The following is a 23,037-nucleotide window of genomic DNA, read 5'->3' on the forward strand; positions in this document are numbered from 1 at the left end:
TTAATTTTCATCAGAATTTGGTCATCTTAAAACAGGATCAACAGCAGAAAATGTCTAGCTATCTAGAAACAGCTACATTTCTGTGTCTTACAGAGACTTTCTAAATTAGGAATCACTTTGCAATTGCAGTGCAAAGCTCTGCCTGAAAAAACTCTAACAGCCAAGAGTGAGCTGCCTTTTCATTGCATGGACAGGATCATCTTCACTAAGAACAAACAGGAGCAAACCTGGTGATGGGAATTCCCTCAGAATTCTTCCATTCACATGAAAAAGGAGTCAAAAAAAATCACAAAAAGCAGTTTGGACAATCATTTATGCTAGTAAGCCCTATCTCCCACCCTGACAGAACACTGCTGGGACTTGTAATGACACTGTATTTGCTGAAGAAACTCTATTTGTGTTAGGAGTATAACTGTCCAGTAGAAATTTCACAATAATCCTGCTGATCTGACTCTCTTTTCTAAACAAATCAATCAAAAATCTAGGTAGCAAAAGTCAAATCTCCAGGGATATTAGCTGCCTGGATTTCCTTTCAGTGAGACTTCATGTTTGACATGGGAAAAAGAAAGTACTTGCTCTTTCATCCTGATCAAAGTCAATTAAAATCTATTATGTACTCATCATATTGGACCATGATCATCATATTGTGCTGCTCTGCAGCATCTGATGCCATTTCAGACATCCCTTTGATCCCCTGTATAGGCCTCATGCTGACCCTATAGAGGGAATAAGAGGGCAAGAAATCCTTGACAAATTTTCCCCAAGGCAAGGAGTATTATTTCTGCTGATGGTCATGACCCTGGCTCATGATATTTTGCTGCAGGGGGACTTTGGAACTGGAAAGGTTGCGCTGGCCATTTCAGTGTGTGCAAACTGCCATGGAGCAAGAACTGCTAAAAGAAACTCCTCAAACACTCCTGATGTTTGCTTTGGAGGTGCAGAGCTGTGAGTGTCACGCCAGCCAGCCAGCGGGAAAGAAATCCCCCAGAATCCCTCCATGAGGGATGAGAGAGCCTGTCCGTGAGTGCTGGATTGATAGTCTATTGTTTGCATTTTTTTTAGACTACATAAACAAGTTTCCAGTTTCCTCAAAACAATGTGGACAAGTCCTAGTTTCCAGCTCCCTTAAATTTCTCTGGTCTTCATTACTAGGTAAATAGTTTTAGTTGCTCTTCACAACCAGTCCCCCTGCTGCCCCAGATTTTTACCTGTTTACCAGACATAAGCACCTTCAAACTAAAAGTAGCCATTAGAAAGAGCCTGTGCTACCTGCAAATCCCTGCCTACCAAGTGTAGAGAACCAAGCCAGATTTGAGCACAATTTGAAAAATGTGGATTAGGATAATGTATTTGTGAATGTAGAAGAACTTTAGCTCATTTAGCCATGTAATCTGTATGAACGCATCATTTAAACTATCAGATCTGGCTTTCATCCCGTGGAATGATATGTCATAAGTTTCCTCTTTCCTTACAGCTAGGTTTGTATAAAGCTCTACTTGTGCAAGTTAGAGTCTGGTCATGACACTGAGCTGAAATACACCTAATTATCATAAACATCTACATGACATCAGAAGGCAACAGTTGAAAAAAGCAAACTTCTGACCCCAAATCAAATGAAAGTGAAAATGGGAAAAACTGCAATTAATCCAATTTGAAGTAAAGATTCTGCTGCCTCTGGAACATTATTCCAGTGGAAGATATTTTTAAACAGAATAAATAGTGAGAAAAAACTGTATTATAACAGAGTATAATTTTCAAGAAGCACACCTTGTTAATAAAACCTTAAACGGGTTCATGTTAATAGATTCTTGAGGCGTATTGTCATACAGCTTGAGACAATGCAAAGCATGCATATGCCCATCCTGCAGTTGCTTTCACTTGCACAGTGTCCAGTTGTTTTTCTACAGTGGATCATTTTATTTTGTCCCCCCCTTTCCTGCCTGGTAAAGCTGGAAAATTCCACTAGCGATAACTCTGACAACTTGCTCCCCCTCCTGTCGCTCCTCGTTTAAGAAAACAAGAGGGAGGGAACAGGATCTGGAAGGCTGAGAGGTTACTGATTTAGTAAATTCTGCAAGTCTTACCTTGGAGAAGAATAAAGTCTTGGTGTTATCCTTAAAGGAGCAGAGCAGAGTCCTTCTGAAACCCAACTTCTTCATGCTCCTAGCGGCAGTGAGTCCCTCCTCAGCCTATGATCACCAAGTTGCATATTCTGGGAGCTATCTGACAGCCTGTGATAGGATATTCTGCCTCTAGTCATGCAAGGGCTGCAGGAACAAAGAGTGCTGGAGCTTCTGGCCCTTGTGGGAAGCGGACTGACACTGCGCCATCACTATTTAAAGAGTAGATGCCTTCAGGATAAATCCTCTTAGTGTGTTTTCCTGTTTGTGTCAGAACTTAAACCTTTTATCCATTTCCTAAGAGGAGAAATAAAAAAGTAATCAGCACTAAGCTGCGCTGTAATTCAGGAGAGTCCCTGTGGGGTGGCTCAGAAAAAGACAGAGCCAATTTATGTGTTTTCTGCTAAAGGGATATGAGACACTACCATTAGCATAACGCAAAAACCCATAAATGACCAGATGCAAATTAATGAGGAGCTCTCTCTGCACGGAGATGGCTGCTCCACCCAGAGCAGAAGCATAGTGCACAATGCCAGCAAGGAAGGAGAAGCAAGCCAGAGTACAGCTGTTAAGAAATCAAATATTTATGGGGAAGCCTTTCTTGCTTTTCCTACAGTGGGATGATCAGTGGGAGGCCTAGATGAATGCTGAAAAAGCATGCACCAGGTTTCTTATGAACAGTGGCCCAGAATTGGGTTTTGGCCACAAGATAGATAAAGTCTTCAAATTCGGGGATGATTTTGAGCTGCAGCTGGGGATGAGGAAACACACTGTGCAAAAAGTTCCCTTCCACAGGCTGTTAATGCTGTCAAATGAGCCCTAAGAAATAATTCTGAAGCATGGAAAGCATATAAGATGGTCAAACTTTACTCCCTCCACCAAACCTTTGTTTATCCATTGAAATGCTTAAACTGGTCTGTCAAATTTACAGCATTCCTGTCATCATTCCTCCAGCCTGAAATACAGGAGGAAAAGCTGACTTTCTGGTTATAAGCTTTTTGATATCCTTCACTTCCTCCAAACACATGGCTAGAGCCCTTCAGCAGAATAAAGGGAAAAGAAAGTGTTATTTAATCAGAGAAACAAACAAACAAAAAGGCTGAAACAAAGGAAGGAGAAGGGAAAGGACTTCCTGAAACAGACACAGATTTCCTAAGGGGACAGAAAAGAACAAAACCGGAAGTGGTTTGGTTTTACAGTTCATCTTGAAGTTAAATTTGCTTTATGTTTTAAAGTGTACTTAATGGCACCTTTCTATTTCTTCTGGTGAACTTTTAGGATTACATAAATCCTTGAAAATTTTGAAAACTTCCAGTCATTTACCACTGTCTGTAGGTCTGTTTAGGGACTGGTACGTCATGCTTTAAAGGATCAACTGCAGGGAAGAGTGTGGCTCAGGGATTTGGTAGTGGACTGTGAGGCTGTTCATGCTACAAATCCAGCTGATGGTGGTGGTGACCAGAAACTGCTTGGCAGCTACTGCTGTTTTGCCTGAAATGATATAGTGATGCTAGTCCATATAATCCCGACTAAATACCTCTGCAGCGTTACCTCCTACAGGCATTCAGAGGCAACCTCTAGGCTGAATAGTCATGAGACTGCCATCCCCGCTGCCTTCAAGAATGTCATCTCCCTCTTTTTAGTTAAGTGATATACTCCTGCCACTATTACTCTCCTTGAGCTGTTGCTGCATGAAGAAATTAAAGTCATTTTTTTTTTACCTAATTCTAGGCTTTGTCTGAACAGTCAGATAAACATAGTTTTAGGATTGCCTTTTCCCAAAGTTGCTCTCTGATGGAATTTAAACAAGCCTTGGTAACAGTGACTTTTAGGTTTTCCTAGGAATTAAGGTGAGATTTGGGTGCATTTGGTAAATATGAAAGTGGGTTCCCATTTGCAGCCCAAGGCCCTTGCAGCTCACTGCCTGTGCGGTACACAAAAATGCTGTTGGGGAGGGAGGGGGGGAAGCGAGGTCGGCTCGCTTGCAGCAATTCACAGTAAGCGTATCTCCCCTCTGGCTGCTGTCTGCAATTAAAACACTCCCTGTGTTTCAATAAGTGCTGGATCCTTTCATCTAACATTAGATGTTGAACTGAGACGTGCAAGTTAGGACCCTGCTTGCCACAGGCTCCTGATTACAGCCAGTGGAAAGAAAGTCACCTCCAAAGAGCAATTCAGCTCACCTATAGATGAGACGTCTCTTTAGCTGTCCAAAAAGGGAGAAGACAGTGAGGGACTCACCAAAGAGCTATTAAATGCTGGAAGTAGGTAAGTGCTCACTGAGCATTAGGGACACTTAAAATTAAGGAAACTGTGACCCTCTCCCTGCAGTGTCCTTGCACTTAACATTTTACCTCCAAAATACAGTACTTTCTTTAACTAAATTTTAAACAAACCTTTAGGTTAAAAGTCTTGTCATAAAACTACGTAAATATGTTTAAACATCAGGGCTTTTGCCCTCGCTCCTTCTGGACCAGCACAATGGTGAGCCCTAATCACAGCCGTCCTATAAAAAATAAACAGTGGTGAAGTCGTATACACAGGTGTCCCACCAAAGCCAGCGGGGATTTGCGTGACACAGACATCCACCTGCACTGGTGTCTTTATTCATATTTGAGTATTCTGTTTCATGGTTTGTACAAAAGTAGCTCTGAACTAATTCTATATATGGGACATAATGATTAATTATTTCTGCAGATACACTGAATGTCATACAACTGATAAATACTGACATGTAGTTTCATGCTATTCTTTTTCTAAAGTTAAATGCTGAGACAAAATAGGTCTGCTGTTGACTCCATTTTATGACTGCAGAAATACCTAGATTGTCCTTACAATGAGATAAATGTTTAAGCTTTTTGCTGCATCTGGATGTAAGAAACAGTCATAATCAATTAGCTATGTAAATAACTGATTTTTCAGGGCTTTAGTCAAACAAGTAATTGAACAAAATCTTCATTTAAGTTGATCAGAAACAAAGCCATTCTCTTTTCCTGTAGAAATTCAGACGAACAATAAACAGTGTGATCTCAGAGATTTGTTTTACTTTTCTGTTGAAAGTTAAATCCGCATAAATTTGAAACAAAACAGTTCATTTTGAAGATATCGCAATGAAATGTTTCAACTTTTTCTGATTTCTGCCTATTTTTTTCTTGGCTCAGAAAAATTCTCTGTAGATTATTCTGATCACCCCAAACATATTTTTTTTCCCCTGAAAAAGAAATGTTCCTTTTTTTTCAGACCCACTTCTAAATAGAGTCTCCTGTTTTAAAAGGGCACTGCTGCTGGGGAATAGCTTTAAAGACTTGTCTAACTGATGTCATATGGCAAGCATGAAAATAAGACTACAAGGAAGGAACTGGAAGAATTATCATTGGATTAATTATTCTACAGAAATTAAACTGGCATGATCATAGTCATGTAGTGGTTTCTTCTGAAACATGACTTCTATTTCCAGGGACTCTATATATTGATGTATTCCAGCTGTTAGTGAGCAAAAATCAGATACTCTTCTGCAAGCTGGATTTTACATTAATACTGGGATATATTAAGCACACATGCTCCAAACCTGGCTTGTTTTTCATGGTAGAAGAATGGCAATATCTTAAAACTTAATAAGTGATGTATTTGAAAACAACTATGTAGATAGGAAGAAGATAGTCATTCATGGCCAAGCAGTCCAGACTTGATATCAGCTCCTCAGATGCCATGAAAGATTAAACCTTCTCTTAGGAGATCACTGAAGATCTGCTTCTTCTGTCTGGGCTTTGGCAAGGGATCTGTGAAATTTCCTACCTACATTCATGATCGAAAAAGATTTAATTGTGGTCTTAGCTCTACCTAGGAGACCATTAATTTACAGAGTAGGGATTTTTCAAAAGCAACTACTTAACCTCAAGACCATTTAGACATAAAACCAGTCAGGCAAGAGAAGAGGGTTTACAGACCATGACAAAAGAAGGATTGCAAAACGTGCAGTGCCAACATACAAAAACTTTGGAACAGAGAAACCCTCACAGTGCCTGTAGGAAGGGTTTTGTTTTACAACGCCCCTGTGCCTCACAGGAGGCCCATGGCTGGCTGCTGAGCTAGGTTTCACAAACATGCTGAGACGGCATTCTTTATCTGCAGAAACGCGTGGTGTCGGCCGCGAAGGTCACCTTTACAAATGAACTTGCCTGGTGGAAAAAAACCTCCTCCACTAGTAAATTAGCAGGAAGGGACTGAGCTTGTTTTCCAGAGCCCATTGTGATAGCCACAAACCAGGGCCATATGTACACTGGAAACAGTATGTGGAGTCATGTGACAGGGGAGCCATTTTTTGTGTTGAATTTACAAACACAGAGGTTTTTCTCAGGTGGCTCTGATCTTTGGAGAAACACTATTTCTCGCCTTAATTTTCAGTCATGTGGTGACTTTTGACAATATTAGTTTATTAGGTCCCTCCAACAAAAGCCCGTCTTACTTCTTGCATTAAACTATATCATAGAGAAGCTGTTAGTTATCCTAATCCCAAGGATTTACAGTATCATACCGTACAGAAGGCACTTACTGTCCCTTAGCTCCATAATTTCTTTCAAAGCTAAACAAAGAAGGCCAAGAATAAAAAGATGACAGTCTGGTGGAAGAGTCACTGAGCGAGAAGGACATGGGTAACAAACCCTATCAGTCACCTGGCAAGAAGATGAAGAAAATAATTACTTGCTAGTATCTCTGAATTTCAGTGTATTTTCACTTGGAAAGAAGGACCTGAGCTCATAGTCTGTAACACTACCATTTCCTACATTTGCCAGGACTAATTTCTGGCTTTTTCTCCTCTGCAGCAACAGCCTGACCACGCTCACACCCTGAACCAGGTGTGGCCCTGAAGAAGCTTTTCTAGGTACAGTCTGAATCACCCCTCAAGGGCAGTGAAATTCTGACCCTTAAAAGTAATCTTTTACACTGATCCTTCCCCATTTTGCTTTTTCTCATCCCAAACCATCTTTCCAAACTGGTCTTTCCGCTACTTCTTCTCCCTGATGCTGCTCCATGTCTTTGACGCACAGGGAAATGTTAGGGGAAGGATTCCTGCAGTCTAAATGATTGCCTGCCTCTCTTCTCCAAAACAAGAATATTCATAACATATGATGTGGGCTGAGGGTTCAAAGATTATTGTAAAGAGTATAGAAAACCCAGAATGCATCACATCAAGGGCTGAAGGATTACTGCAGCTTGAGCAAAAACAGAGGAACATTGTCTAAACCCAAACAAAGCCATGCAATGGGTAAAAGCCCTGGCTTACTGATTGCCAAATGTATGACATGTATCCCCCTCCTCCCTTAGAAGTTAACCAAGCACTGCTAAACTAACTACAGCTAAACCACTGTAATGTATCAGAGATATTTTTATATTAACAGATGTTCTTCACTAATGTGACTTTAAAAGTAACTGCCAAATTCATATTTGTCTGGTAATCTTTACTTTAAGAACTGGGGTGAGTTTCTGCCGAGTTTCTAATGGGCTATCGACCAATTCACTTCTCCTTAAAGGTGAGGATTTAATTTGAGCAAAATATCTTACTAGTTTCACCCATTAGGTAATGCTAATTTAATCAGCAATATTAGTTGAAGGGGACTGTAAATCATGAAATGTGTTCCAGTAAAAGGACTTTAAAAAAATCCCTAACTAAATAGGCATTACATCTGAAAATTCTGTTGGACACAAATGGACAAAGGAAAAAAGAAGTTTTTACTTTCTCTAGATAATTATGGCTCTGAATATGCTCAATCAATTACAAATGTCCAAACTCCAAAATTCATTCCTTTAAACAGAAACATACATAAGTCAAAGACATATCTAAAACTACCATGTATAAAATAAATATTAGGTTAGTCTAAAATTTTGTTAATTATTTGACATGAAAGCAGAACTGGGTTTGGCAGTCAGGCGGAATTCGAGATGCTTGTCTTGTACAATGCAGCAAAGAAAGAGGGTAGGAGAAAAGAAACTTTTATTAGCAAGTTTGAAAGGAGGAATCCATGTTAACCACTCCACTGTGAACCATCACAGACATTTCAACATAAAGAATAAAAGATGAGAAATTTGAAAATATTAGCATGAGACAAAAAAGAGAAAAAAGCAGCAGCCCCCTCAAAAGTAAATGCAATACTATTGTTTACCATTGCCACAAATGGCATTAAGAGAGTAACAGTAGCTGAGGCCACAGGTATCCCTTGCCTGGCTTCAATCCAGAGCCCTAGAGCCCACCATGTTCAGCACTTGGCATACCCAGTGTGGCCAAAATCATGTCCATGCCACCTGAGGAACCAAGACCATCACTAGCACTGCTGAAAGTGGTGTTTTGCCCTTACTTGTGCAGGTCTGAATGGCTACAGCAGGTGCAAAGTATGGAGACTCAGGTCCCCAAAGGCACTTTTATCTGCTTGGGAAATGGGCATACTCCTTTTCAAATGCAAATACCTTCACAAGCCTGAATGAGGTTCCTGCTTGCCTTCAAGATCAAGATTTTTATCAAGGTTTAGGAATCTCTGGCTTCAACAGCACTATCCAAACAAGATATACCCAGACCCATGGTTTTCATGAATGGCAGTATATGGAAGAGCACTTCTTCAGGACCAGCCATCACCTGCCTTTTCCAGCTCTTCTTTCTCAGTCCCTCTCACACTTGCACAAATCCAGCTGAGAGGCCCAAGGGCACTAGCCATGTGACAGTGTCACAGGCTTCATGTAGTCCTGCGAGATGATTATCTGACAGTTATTTCCTCTTGCAACACTCTCTCTTGCATCAAAGCACTTACTTCAGCTCCCTGTCGTTCATGTAACAACTGGTACTGACCCCAGTGCCAGTGGTTTCACTGGCAGCACTTTTTTGGCATTGGCAAGACAGAAGAAAGATGCCGATTATGACTAATAAAAAGTGCTGGATTGGAGAGAGGGAAAATGCAAGATATTTGATAAGAGATGTCGTTTCAAAAAGGCTTTCCTGGCAACACTGTCAAAACTGCAGTAACAGGCTCCTTTGCTAGCTGTTGCAACTGCAGGCAGTGCTCTTCAGATGCTCTGATGGATAAATGTTTCACATGGTTCCAGTTCGTGTTTTACTGCAGATTCGTATGAGCTGAGAGGGCAACTTATGTCTTATAGGCCGTGCATTATTAACTTAGTGGTTGGTCATGGCAGATGGGAAAACCCATGTGTTTTAAAGGGGAGGCAGTGAAATGTGACAATGTCACCCACACAGGATGCATGCAAGTGCTATCTGGTGAAGACGCCCCTTACCCCCTGCCTCACCAACATCTGTGTAGGGGTTTTGGGTGCAAAAGACCTCCCAGAAAACCCCATGGGGCCATGTCTTGGTAGGCCTGTAGTGCTGTGTCTAGTATTCTGGCCCAGTTCCAGTGTACATCAAGGCCTGTTTACAGTACTTGTGAAATTTCAGTCTGCTGCTTATGCCACCTCTACTCATTGCATTTGTTTCTGTGTGCTGTGAAAATGAAGTTGTTGTTGTTATTATTATTATTATGATGATGATGCACTGGAGGTGTGAGTCAGGAGCAAAAGCCTCCTGGGTGCTGTGCTTTGTACCAGCTACACTGAAAAATGCTGTTTACTATCAAGATCCTGCAGCCTACCTCTGCCCATGCAGAGCACTGTGCTCCCTGGCCATGTCCTGATTGCAGTTCAGGCAGAAAATATCATTTTATACCCCTAAGATAGCTATATTTCAGAGATGGAATTGCTTCTTTCTTACTACATAAACTCAGAAGGTTGGGGATATAAGAAAAGCATAACAATAACAACAAAAAGTCAGACTCTTTCCCATACTCAATGACATGGCAATTTTAAAGCTGCCATCTTGGGTCCTACAAGGCATAGCGCTCTGGTCCAGTGAAGAATTATTTCTAGCTTCAGAGGGTATGGACATATGTGCGGACATACAAGGCCTTAATGTGATCAGTGATTCAGGACTATACTTTGTCTTTTTCAGGCTCTAGGCCAATTTTATAACTGAGGAAAAGAGGTAAAAATTTCCTTTATTTTTGTTTTTCTTTCTGGCATGCTGCTTAGAGAATATAGCAACTATTTGAAGATGGATGGAGGTTTGCAATGCCAATAAAATTTTCTTGGTGGGAGAAGTGGAGAGTGAGCAGGGGGCAGATAAGGGGTGTTCCTGGGGAGTTTGGTTTTCCACGTGGCTAAAATGCTGGGTGTCTGCACTTGGGCACCACAGCTGATGCACATAAGTGACTAGCACACCCTGCACACACACATACATGTACGGATGCACAAATGGGTATGGAGCATGGGAGAGATGATACCATGGTGAATGTATACACCTCAAGGATTTTTAAAGCACTGAGTAATAATCAGTTGATAGGGGAATTATGCAGCTTGACCCTGAAACTAAAACCTTGAGCAGATTTGTCATGATAGCAAGAAGTGTCTCTGCTTGCTTCATCATCCCTTTCTCATTATAGTCTTCAGATTGGTTACAGATCTGGCTATAAAATTTGAAAATTTGCTTAGGAATCATAATTTACAGCAACTCTTCACAAAGATTCACTGTTATTGGAAAGAGATGAAAGTTGAGCTCACGGAAGGTGCACATTGTGGTGACAGCTGCGTTTAGAGTTATCGACTTGAAGTATTTCATGCAGTGTATGCTGTCAGGCACACCACGAGTCCTGGTTTTCTAGGGATTTCTTTGATTTGATTTAACAGCCCATTGCCCCTTTAGAATATATGCTGACAATGCACGAGAATTTATTACACACTCTCCCTTCTGCTCTATAGCTGAAGTTTTTCTTTTTCACAGGTTGAGCAAAAGGGATTTTGAATAACTCCAGGGAGGACCTCAGTTCAGGCTGAAATATTGTCCCATGGAGTTTCCTCAGAGGCCAGTGGTCTATATTGGAGTTTCCACAGTGGGCAACCAGTGGCCTAACCCTGCTTGGCATTGATTATTCAGAAGAAAAAAGAAAAAATATGGGAGTTGGAGTGGGTTGGGGAAGGAAGAATGTTGGTCAGAAGTGCCAGGGCTCAGAGCTGCAAAGAGTTTTTTTCTACAAACCAGAAAAATTAAGCAAGAGCTGATCTCTTTGAGGTGCTCAGCACATTGGCCACGATCCAGTAAAGCACTTAACATTAAGCGTGGTCTGGAGAGTGCCATAGGGAACAACCTGAGCACTAAGTACCCGGCAGGATCAAGCTCCAAATAGGACAAGACATAAACCAGACGGCATTATGCTAGCATTGCCGTATTAATAAGCTCTTTGGTTTGCATTTTAATAATCTCTCTCTCTTATTTTCCCCTTTCTTGCTTTGCCTTTTCTATAAAACAATCCATATGTGCACTGGGAGAGAAGGGCAATGTACTGAAATTGCCCCTTATCACCTTTTCAGCAGCATGGAGTTAAAGCAAGAGCTGGGAAAACTGCTGCTTGTTTTCAACTTAAACTTAAATCAGCAGTGCTTCGACAAGGACCATCAAGAGTTTGGAGCTGCTGAAGGAAGGAAAATGCTGACTCTGTCCTCTAATGAGCTCTCCAAATGTGTGTGGTGAGTGTGCATTGCATTTGAGAGCGTTGATGCCTGCATCAGAGGTTATTCCAATATCTTGGGAATTTTGGGGGGGATGGGGGCAGGTAGGATGGCTGAGCAGGGACAATGGGAGACAGCTCTCTGTCTGTTCATAAACCAGGTTCAAACTGAACTGAAGTGAGACTGCTGCCATGTAGTGCTCAGCATTCATGCATCCACTGAGGTCACCTGCCAGAAGGCAGTAGGAAGAAAATAAAACCCTCGTTGTGGCTTTGTTTTTTTAAACAGGCTCCCGGCTTTCCACTTCTTCCTTTCCAGCACAGTTACAACTATCTCCAGCACTTCCTCAAACCTGTGATTTGTGCAGATGCCAGCTTTTACGTGGATGTTTTTGAAATTGAGCGCTGCCCGACTGGAAGCCATCCTAGCTGGAGCTGCTTTCCTGCAGGGAGGGCACGGTGACCAGTCGAGGTGGGACATGTGCCTCTGCCTCTGCACTGCTGGCACTTCTGACTCTCACGACAGAGCAGCCTGGGCTCAAGTCTGAGCCTTGGAGCCTGAATTAGGGCAAGCCAGCTGGCTGGCAGGCAAGTTAGGGGTATTTCTCCTGCACAGGCTGCAGCCATCACTTGTGCTGGAGCTGTGCATGCATGTGGGTTGTGCAGTGAGACTGAAGAGGAAATTTCTGTGACCATTTTAGCATTCAAGCAACTGGAAAAGGAGCTGACAGAGGCACCAGGCCTTTGCTTTCATGACTGCATTAATCTTCTCCTGGCCTTGGAAAGAAATTTTAGATGAACTTAGCACATGTTCTCAAGGAGCTTTCTTTCTCCAGGTTATTTGTACTGTGGATCCTGCACTGATGAATGATAATGCCAGTGAAATGGCCAACATAAATAAAATTTCGCTCAATAATCATTTTAGTGAGGATGCCTGATGCTGTGTTGCTATTTAAGAAGTTGACAGTTAACTACCATGGCCCAGAATTTTTGATATACATGGATTAAAAAATGTTTTTTTCCTGTCCCTGAAGGTGGTGGTGGGAACAGGAGGAAGCATTAATGCCCCTTTTTTCATATCTATGTATCACCCAAGAAGATTTCTTTCTCAGGTGGAGTTATGGAGTTCTTTTGGTCCAGGGGAAAGATTTTCAGATGCATATCATTTTAAGAACTAAGACAAATAATGTTATTGCTACTGCTGGAAATGTTCCTGGTTGGCAACTGAGCTATATTAACTATCATGTGAAAGTTTACTCCATGGCAAATGTGGCATAATTCAGTTGTTCTGTCATGAAAGATGTAAAAGCCTAGCTAAGTTACTCTTTATTTACCCCGTGCTAAGAGCAGGTCCCTGGACAGTCACAAAAGCTCACAGTGTAAGTGGCAGCTTGTTAAGTCATCACAACTTGCTTGTGTTTCTGAGTCCTAATAGACTAGGAGGGAATGAGTAGTTTGGAGATAGCTGACTACCAGACAGCACCTATGGCCTTGGTGGGAATTTGAGAATAACTTTTGATCAAACAAGGAACAAACTGAAACTAAGCCATTTTGTATTTGTGAACTGCCTATTCCTCTAAAGTTTCCTCCAGAAAATGCTCACATAGATGCAGTTGTCACAGCTCCAGGAGGTACGTGAGTCTGTGGGCAGCTATTTTGTTTGTTTTTCCTACACTTTCTGTCTATACATCGGCTATAGGCAGACCTACAGTCCTGAAAACTGACAGGGAAATTTTTCTGTCCTCACTGTAACAATTTAAGGCAAGGATCTGAGCTAGGAGATGGGTCAGGACGACCCCAGAGCATGCCCTGGCACATCCCACAGTCAAGCTTAGAAGTTGCCTGAGTCTGTCCTTCATGAGCAACTGGACAACACAATTAATTCCCCCCAGGTGTCCATCTGTGACAAAAGTACCGTTCAACAATTTTATATAGAATATTTCTGTATGAAACAGAATATGAATAATAATAATGTGTGAATCACGCCCAGCAAACACTGCAGGAAACACAGGGAAAGTACCACTAAGAATAGTTTATGATAAAAATTTTGTCCAATGAAAATTAGACAACTACAGCAACTCAAAGGAGCCACAGAGTTGCTCTTGTTATTTTTCTTGTCATTGGGGTTAAAATCAGCCCATCCACCAAAAGTTGTTCAAAGTGCTTAGAAATAAAGCAAATCAGAAAACTCTATGGTACAGACAGTAGAAGTGTATAAGTCAAGAATTTCCAATCCAGATATTATCTGGTTGGTTTCTTTATGCAAAATAAACAAATTTCATTTTCATTAGGCAAATATTGGATCGTAGCAGGAGGTCACAGCTAACCAAGAAGCTACTCTCTTATCATAATTTCCAGGGAAGCAGTACTTTCCTATTTACATATTGTATAAGATAATAGTCAGAACTTAAATACAGTGTAATAAATAATTTGACCTTAGGCATTTCAAGGGTTGCATCAAATAAATGCACAGACTTGACCTTTCAAAAATAGTTCTGCCATCATATCTGGTATAAACATGTATTTTCTTACGCTTTCTTTGTTGAAATGCCTAGTGACATCAGTGTGTTTCAGTTACTTGTTTAGACTTCTGAGTAACTATTTTGATTTCAACAATCAGTATTTAATATTCTAGTCACAAACCTTTTTTTGCACATTATGCAGTTACAGAACTTTTCAGCAGCTTTGATTTCAACAAGTGCCTGATTAAATCAGTAATTTTAATAAAGCACCACATCAAAACTAAATGTTGAAGTTGAGATTCATTTAAAATAACCTTCAACTAAAGAATTTTGCCTGATCTTTCATCATGGTTTTGGTCTATCCTTCACATCACTACTTAGTAATGGAAGAGTGTATCTACTCAGCAAGATCTCTTCCAATGCTTTCAAGCATGTCTCATTTTCAAAGACTGACTAGCCAAGTTTTGCCTGATGACAAGACAAATGCAAAAAACCCCCCTTGTCTGTGTAGCAAAAGCGTTCATATGAAAGCATGGTTGTTATAAAAGTAGATTTTAGATGTTTTCTTTTTTACTTCTGCACTTCTTATTTCCTTAACTAACTGCCACTTCATTCTTAAATTTTGAGTTTTCTCTCAAGTTCCTTTAGATTCTTTTAATGATTGGAAGATTCCTTGGTTAGGTTTCTGATTGGTTGTTGTATTATTTTATTTTATCTTTACATAGGCTACACATTCTGAAAATACAGATAGGATGACATAAATGTCAACCAATCTTTTTATCTTAGGCACCTAAAAATTATATTTATATTTATTTAAACTGATGTCTATGATCAAAATCAATTCAGTGATTCATCCCTAAAAGGCACAACATCAACGGCAAAAACCAACACACCTTCCCCGTTCCCAAAATCTGTAGGACTTATTGCAAAACCACAAAAGAGCAACTCATCAAAAGTAATATCAAAAGCATAGAGAATGTCACAGGTAGAGGAAAAAACCCCACAGCTTGATACTTACAGAATTTACTAAAATCTAGTTGCTTCTTTCCAGCTACCGGCCAGAGGATAGCTGTGGATGAGGCAGAGACACAAACAGTGCATCCTTTGTTACCTGTCCACACAGCTATTTGAAGTCTGCTAAAGAGCAAACTTCTGAGCAGTTACATAATGACAAAATAACACAAAGGAAAACACATGCATGATTTTGCGTCAGCTCTTTTCCTTTCTGCACAGCAATTCCCATGAAGATTGCAATGTAGAATATTTTTTTCCTGTTAGTATTGCTCACTTTGAGTTTTCATAACTGCTTGGAGATCTGCATCAACTTATTTGATTTCAGCTAATCAAGCATACAAATGAACAGGAATGCAGACACACAGCACTGTAAAAAACACAGAAGGAAGTTTTTTCAAACAAAATCCCTCTATTAGGCAGTGGTTCCAGTGGTGCAATCAGAATAGGAAGGAAAGTCTGTGTTGCTTCATTTTTTTGTTTGGATTTTGGGGTCCAGTGCTAACTTGTGATAATATTTCCATTTGTAAGTATATTTCTCTGAGGGCAATCCAAAAAAGTGACTATGATGAATTTAATAGGAAAAATATCCCATTGAACTTGCTAAGTTTTTCCATCATGAGTGACCATTACAGAACTACCCCACTCAATTATCTTTCCTGTGTAGTTCAGCAGCTTTTGGTTAAGTTTATTGTTTTTTATCAAAGTCCAATAAATGCACAAAGTGGATTCAATAGGTACGCAATTACAGAGAAATTCAATAACTGAATTAAGAGTTTTTAAATAAGAGAATGGGTTGAACAGCATAAATGACCAAAAAGAATCTAGTATATAAACTGGGGGGAGTGGGGATGGGGGGATCACCACTTGGGGACTAATGGGGCGTTGATTAGCAGGTAGTGAGCAATTGCTTTGTGCATCACTTGTATATTCCAATCCTTTTATTATTACTATTGTCATCTTATTAGTGTTATCATTATCATTATTAGCTTCGTCTTTTCTGTTCTATTAAACCATTCTTATCTCAACCCACAAGTTTTACTTCTTTTCCTGATTTTCTTCCCCATCCCACCGGGGGGGGGGGGGAACGAGTGAGCAGCTGCGTGGTGCTTAGTTGCTGACTGGAGTTAAATGACGGCAGTCCATTTTGGCACCCAACATGGGGCACAAAGGGTAGAGATAACGACAAACCTGACCAGAGCTAGTTAAAACAAATTTGTTACAAGCGTTCATTATATTGGTCTAATAGTCTCTGGTCACTACGTTGATTTTTGTGTTCTTAAAGGTGTTGCTCTCGTTTTTAAGCACTGCAACCTGTATCAAGGATATAGAGTTGGTTGAAGGGACATCTAGATCTTTAGAGACAAGCCCAAAGCCTACTGCTGCCAAGAGGAGTTTTGGATTTGACCTTAAATGTTGTGACATGTCAACTACATTTGTAATTCAAAGATTCAACTCTCTATAACCTCCACAGTTCAACAGTTAAAACAAACATGTCCTCTCTACAGACACAACTTATCTGATTGTCCCATCACACTCTGTAATTCTAAACAGGATTTTCCAGGTAGCAGTACAGAGCACTGTATCATCTCTCTGGCTTTAGGTAGCATCATTTAAATGTGAGAAAGGCCAATGGTGGCAGAAATGTTAACTTAAGCAAACAGGATTTTTCCTTACGTCTCTCAAACATAAAATGCATAGCAGCAGTTTTGCAAAGTGAGCAAATTCTTTTCATCAAATGTAAAATTGATATTGAAGATTAAGAAGTTTCCTTCCCTTCTGTAAGAATATGTCACTCCTCTCACCATATGTAAGTGTATGTTGTTCATTGTTTATCCCCGAGACCTACTCACCACTTTCAAGTGATCTTCAGAAGATGCTAAATTCAGTCTGCTGTACCCACATTATAGGGCATTACTCATTTTATAGATTGTCACAAATGATGGAAAAGTGGTATTAAGTTTTAAAATAAATATAGATCACAGAAAAGCACAGAAAAATAAATACTGAGCTTATTATCTTCAGCTATACAAGTTGCTTGAGTGTATTGATGTCAGTGAATGTTGTAAGACCCTAAGAAGATGGCCAAGGCCATAAATATGCATTTTCTGTAAAGATATCAGGAAAACTCTTCCTGCTATCCATTATTTTCCTGGCACCTGATGCCAACTGCTTTACTGAATTTCAAAGATGGATCCAACACTAAGTTTAAATTTATTCAAAAGTCTTCAGAGATTGCCTATCAAATGTTATTGCTACTGCTATGTCCAGTGAATTAATGGGATGTGGCTATCTGAGGGCTTTAGGGTAGCCCCACAAATGCATATCATTTCAATTTTTGGTTCATTTCTATTGAGGCACAGCCTGAGGTCCCCTTTGGTTTGGATGAAATATAAAATCTATCCCAGTGATGGAAACTCATCACCAATGGTCTCAAAGGAGGTAACTTAATCAAGCTGTCCACTCCACTGATATAATTAGGAATGCCCTTTGTCAGCCTTTGAGGGTTTAACTACAGCTGGCTGGGTTCAAGGCAGTCTTAGAAACCAATCTGTTTTTAGTAACACCATCTCCTTCACAGAATTACAGACATACTTTCAGCAGATATACCCAGCTAACTGCTGAATGATGTTTTTCCACCCACTTATGCAGTGGTCAGTGTCTTTTTCAGCACAACTGAAGCCCTGGATCAATGCCATGAAATGATTCAGAAACCAAAGGCTGGACTGACAGCTCAAGAATAAAGGTCATGAACCTTACTTACAGTGTTTGAATGTGGCTCAAATCAGCCTCTGAACATTATCATATTCCTGATCCAGCTGATGAGATTTAACTAGAAAAAAGATTCTAATGGATATTCAGATGCTTACTGGCCTATCTATTGTTTAAGAAATGAAGATATTTTAGGTTCTGTTCTCTAGGAAAATCAGAACTCTACTCTTTACATGGATTAGCTAAGTTAGGGGGAAAAAATCTAACCGAATAAAAATTTAAAATCTTCTTTAAATTTATTCATCAAGACTAGTTCTGGATCTCAGCTGTACCCTTGACTCTTCTGCTGGAGTCTGCAGGGATTCAGATGATGGATACCTTCATAGTATTGTCGATAAGCTTTTCTAACGGAATATCACAAGCACCACTCCTTTTTCATATGCTTTGCTCTGGTAGGAATCTGATTTGCACAAATGAATGAGATACTCTGTTACAGTTCAAGTAAGTTGGATAAAGCTTCACCTCCAGCTTGCAAAATATTTGAGAAAAATGCACTATAACTTTATACTATTTACTTTACACAGTTAGACCTGAAAATACCCAGCCTAACCTATTCATCAGCAAAGTGGCCTGTTCAGAAAAAAATGTACCCTTTTTTTTTCTTATCAGTCCTGAAGCATTTGTCTAAACACTTTGAATTCCAGCCTTCAAGTTTCTACCTACAGCCATGTCAGTGGGCTGGACACTGGCTCCCCCAGGCCAGAAGCGCTATAGCTGTGGTACTGCGGCACTGCGTCTGCTTATTGGCTTCGGCAAAATGCTGTGCTAACTTCACTGTACAGCTCCTGGACACAGGCAAAGGGAGGTCGGATTTGCTTGGAGCCACCCCATAAAAAGATACCCTGAATTCCTGTGTTGTAATTGTTATGTAGTAATCATGAAATCCACTAAAGCCATGGATTTATTACCTTGTTCTTAAACCTTATGGTGTCAGACTGAACTTTAAAAAAATTTTTTCCTTGCTTTATTTGGTTCCTTTTTGCCTGTAATACAGATTTTCTGTAGTTGTCAGAATACAGGCATTACAACTGGGCCTTAAACACCAATAGTACATAAATTTCAGTGTCCTGCGTCTGAGAGCAAAAAAGAAAAAAGGACTGTGAATTAAAGAAAAAAGCAATACACCTCCTTCTCTCTTCCGTAAGTCTCCATATACACAGGAGAAGGTTAACTCTGAAAATTATGACTTACTGTATCTTTTAGAATTCTTGATAGCACTAACTGTTAATTATAGACATCTTCATTACCCACATGAATATCATACCCCATGTTTGTATCTGGAAAGAGAAAATGAGCCTCCAAGGACATCCTATGACAATAAACTCCCCTTACAAATGGGTGATTACTTAAAACTACAGTGACCCGTTGCATGGCACATAATGTAATTAACTGCAGATTTCCCTGTCTTCAGTACAGACTGAAGCAAGCTGGTTTGGTTTGCATGGTCTTACTGCATTGCTGAGTGTGGCACAGTTAACTTCAGGTCTGGGTTAGCTAAATCTTTTAAAAAAAAATCAGTAGTTAAAAAAAGCCATAAAAGATGGAGTCCATTAAGGATGAAATGCCTCTTGACCACACAAAACAGCTGCAGAGTCAATGTCCCTCCCAAAAATCTGTGATGTGCTTCTTAAATACAGAACATGGAGGTCCTGTATAATGAAGAAGGCTTGTCAAAAATTGACATAGTAGGTTCCTTTGTATATTTTTAATTGTCACTCTTTGTCAGAGGCAACAGAGGACTTGAAGAAATATGCTTGAAAAAGATTCCAGTTAATATCTGACTTGTGGGATACGTAATTCTAGTGTTTCCCATATACTCTGTGAATTGCCAGTGACACATGGGTAGCCTTAAGCTTCATGCTCCATCTATGGGCTTGTATGTATTGTACACACACACACATGTAAGCAAGAATAAATGAATACTTCCAGAAACCTCGCATTTCCAATAATGTTATCTTTGAATTCTCATGGTTTAATTGCCTTTGCTAATTGTAAGAGAGAGGGAGGGAAGCAAGCAAGCAAGCAAGGCAGCACCAAAGGATTGCAGCAGATCACTGGGGATTATGGGGAAATGCATCCTCTGAGTGGAAGATGTAAGAAGGATCTTATACAGGGCAGACACAATTATTTCAGCAGGAGACTAAAGATTCCCACATATTTAAAAGACACCTTGCCTATGCTTGGCCAGCTGTGTCTGCTTCCTTCTGTCCATCCTCTCTCCAAAAGTAAGCACTTTGAAAGTGAAATCCTGCTGCAGCCTAAGTACAAAGGCTTCCCTTGTCTCTGTTCATCGGGATAAGCTCGCTGTTTCCTTTCACTTCCTTGCACATGCATGATATGGGCACCATCTGGCCCAGAAATGGCCAAGGACAGCCAAGCTTGCAAAACATCTTCAGAGAATGCCCTAGGCTCCCCTGCTCCATGTTTCACCTGTAACTACAGCAAAGATTTTATATTCATCTCTGATACATCCAAAAATATATTTAGAACTCAAGTTTACAAAATATTTGAATAACGGTGGGGGGGGGGAGGGAAGTATTGCAAAAGGAATACAGGCCTAGTCACCATTGTATTTTAATTATCTAAGACTTCATACTGATGTCTTATTCTGCAAGAATCCTATTAAATAGGAAGTCAGCCTGAGCTGAGACAAGAGATAGCATAATCAGATCATGCCCTGTAAGCAAAGTTATTGACAAAAAGATCTGAGTTCTGATGGCTTGATCCCATTTCCACTGAATTCAGAGGTAAAACCTCCATTACTGCACCTAAGTATCCATTAACTCACTCCATGTGTATAAACAAGGCTCATATCCCACTTGATGTTCCACTGCAGGATTTATTATTGACCTTTTATTAGACTAGAATATAAAAGAGAGCATTTCATGTTAGATTGAATGCTACATCTACCCAGTTCTTGCTCTCATACTAATGTTAGCATTAAAAAGGATCTGACATTCTCACTTTTAGATTCTCTCTTGACCACTAGGTATGATCATCACTGGGCTAGAAAATAAGCTTGGATGATATTTTATTCTTAGCTTTTATTAGCCAGAGAAAGAGAAACTGATGGGAAGGCTCTCCATCACCATACCTAGAGTTTGCATAGGCTAACCCAGAGTCTGAATAACTGCAGATTCCCTGATATCTGCAGGGGCATAGTTAGCAAGGAACATACTACTCAGTGAGTCAAATTCAGGCCTTGTATAAATTTGTTATTCACTGCCCAAATCTGTCCATTGGGAAGCTAGGATTTTTCTGATTAGCTGTAGTAAAATATGAGGACTTACAGCTCTAGAGCTTCTTCTATCTCTGGTAGCAAACGGTGAGAGTGACCTGATATCTAATGTTCTGAGGTTTCACCCACAGATGTTTAAAACACAGTTCCCCAGCTTGTGTCTTGCTTTTCTTGTCTTTCAGCTGGTAAATGATGTCAACCCAGCTGGACTTTTACATCCGATATAGGTCTTCAATATATACTCCTCTCTGTCTCTCTGCACTAGTGGGGCTCTTCCACCCTCCACAAAAAGACTTACCGTCATTATTTTGATCACTATACGCTCAGAGCAACTTTTGCACAAAGAGATGTTATAAAAGGCTTCTATAGTCCTCAGGTGGAGATTCAATAATGACAGCACTTAGTAGCAGAGATTACCTTCTCTCCTTTGTTCAGCTGCCTTCTGTCTAAACATCCAGCATAGGGCCATCCTAAACTGGATTATTTTGCACATTTGAAAATCCCACAGGCTTACAGTAGCCAAGTATTACACATAGCATCTTAAATAAGAAAACATAACCGTCTTCAAAAGAACAAGCTGATAATAGGCTCCCTGCTCCAGTGTTTGTTCCACTCTCCTCAGAGACTCTGGCAGCGTCTAGAAAGTTAACAGACGCAGGCAGGGGAAAAAATGAATTACAGAGATGAGGGATCCCTCACAGACCATCAGTCTTTTCCTTGCATTGATTACAAGGGGTGCCAACTAAAGCATTTCTGCTGACCTCTGCTAGAATTCTTCAGGGTAATAAGGGCTCATTTTCAAACAACCTGTCTTTTAAACCATTTCAGCTTTTGACTTCAAAATCACCACCTAAATGCCATTCCAAACCCCATTGCCACGTGTGTCTGGTGGGACTTGGGGATCAGCTGTAAATGACCCCACCACACAACATTCTTCGGGAGACATTTCTTTTCTCACTCCAACTCCTGTTATTTGCACACAAGGAGAGTCAGGTCACATGCCTGTAAAGGTGGTTCTTCTCCTGTCCTCCTCTGCTCCCCTCTTCCTCCCACCTCCTTGCAATCTCTTTTTGTCTCCCTCTTCCGAGTCCCTGGCACATACAACAGGGCTTGGAAGAACACGATGGGGACTGCTTCCACCAAGAGAGAAAGAAGGAGGCAGGCAAAGGCGCAAAAAATGCTAGATTGGATGCCTGGCTTCAGTCACCAGCTTGGGACGTGACTATGGGCACTCTTCTCCCGGTTCCCCTCCCACGCTGTTTTAATGCACCCACCACGGTGGTACCTGAAGGCTGCACAGAGCATGGTCCCACCTTGATGGCAGATGTGCTGCCTGCCAGCCTTACTCTGCTGTGCTGCTTGGCCAGCTGGAGCAAAGCACTGCAGTGGGCCAAGTGGCTGCTAGTACTGTGGTTAGCCGAAATCCAGGAAGTTAACTTGATTGTTTGCTATGGATACTCCTCACTATTTCAGGATGTGATTCTATATTTGTACAGTGCTAACCAGATGCTTTTCAAATACTGTTCTAGCTAGGACTTTTACCAGTATTCCATTATTGTGTCTTGCAGTTCCCATCACTGCACATTTTCCACACATTTACATTGAATTATTTTGATCTCCTGTGCAAAAACAACACTTTACAGTTCTTGATTCTTGGTGATTTGTTATGCCAGTGCTGTCAGTCTGCCAAATGCAATCTGAAGGTGTCTGTGTAGGGCACACAGGGCTCTCAAATCCTACATTTTTTTTTGTGGGCAGCTCCAACCCTCATGTAATCAGAGATAAGTGACTGACTTAGTTAAAAATGAACAGGGCAGCTGGCTAAATGCTCAACCAAACAAAATGATCAAAGGGACAGTGCCAGATGTTTTCCATCAGCTCTACATATGGAG

The 23,037-nt window shown here is 40.5% G+C and overlaps 1 protein-coding gene across 3 annotated transcripts in view; it reads right to left on the minus strand.

Moving 5' to 3' along the window:
• ARHGAP28 (Rho GTPase activating protein 28) overlaps nucleotides 1–23,037 on the minus strand; it is a 72,248-nt gene that overhangs the window by 43,650 nt on the left and 5,561 nt on the right. Inside the window, exon 1 of one of the 3 annotated variants that reach the window (XM_069779041.1) lies at nucleotides 2,085–2,386. The exons of the other annotated variants lie outside the window; for them this stretch is intronic. The gene's annotated coding sequence lies outside the window, so the exon portion shown is untranslated. Of the gene's footprint in view, nucleotides 1–2,084; nucleotides 2,387–23,037 lie in introns of those variants that run through there. 3 annotated transcript variants of the gene reach the window in all.

This window comes from Haliaeetus albicilla, chromosome 3 (assembly GCF_947461875.1).
Source record: "Haliaeetus albicilla chromosome 3, bHalAlb1.1, whole genome shotgun sequence".
In the NCBI taxonomy this organism is placed as follows: domain Eukaryota; kingdom Metazoa; phylum Chordata; class Aves; order Accipitriformes; family Accipitridae; genus Haliaeetus; species Haliaeetus albicilla.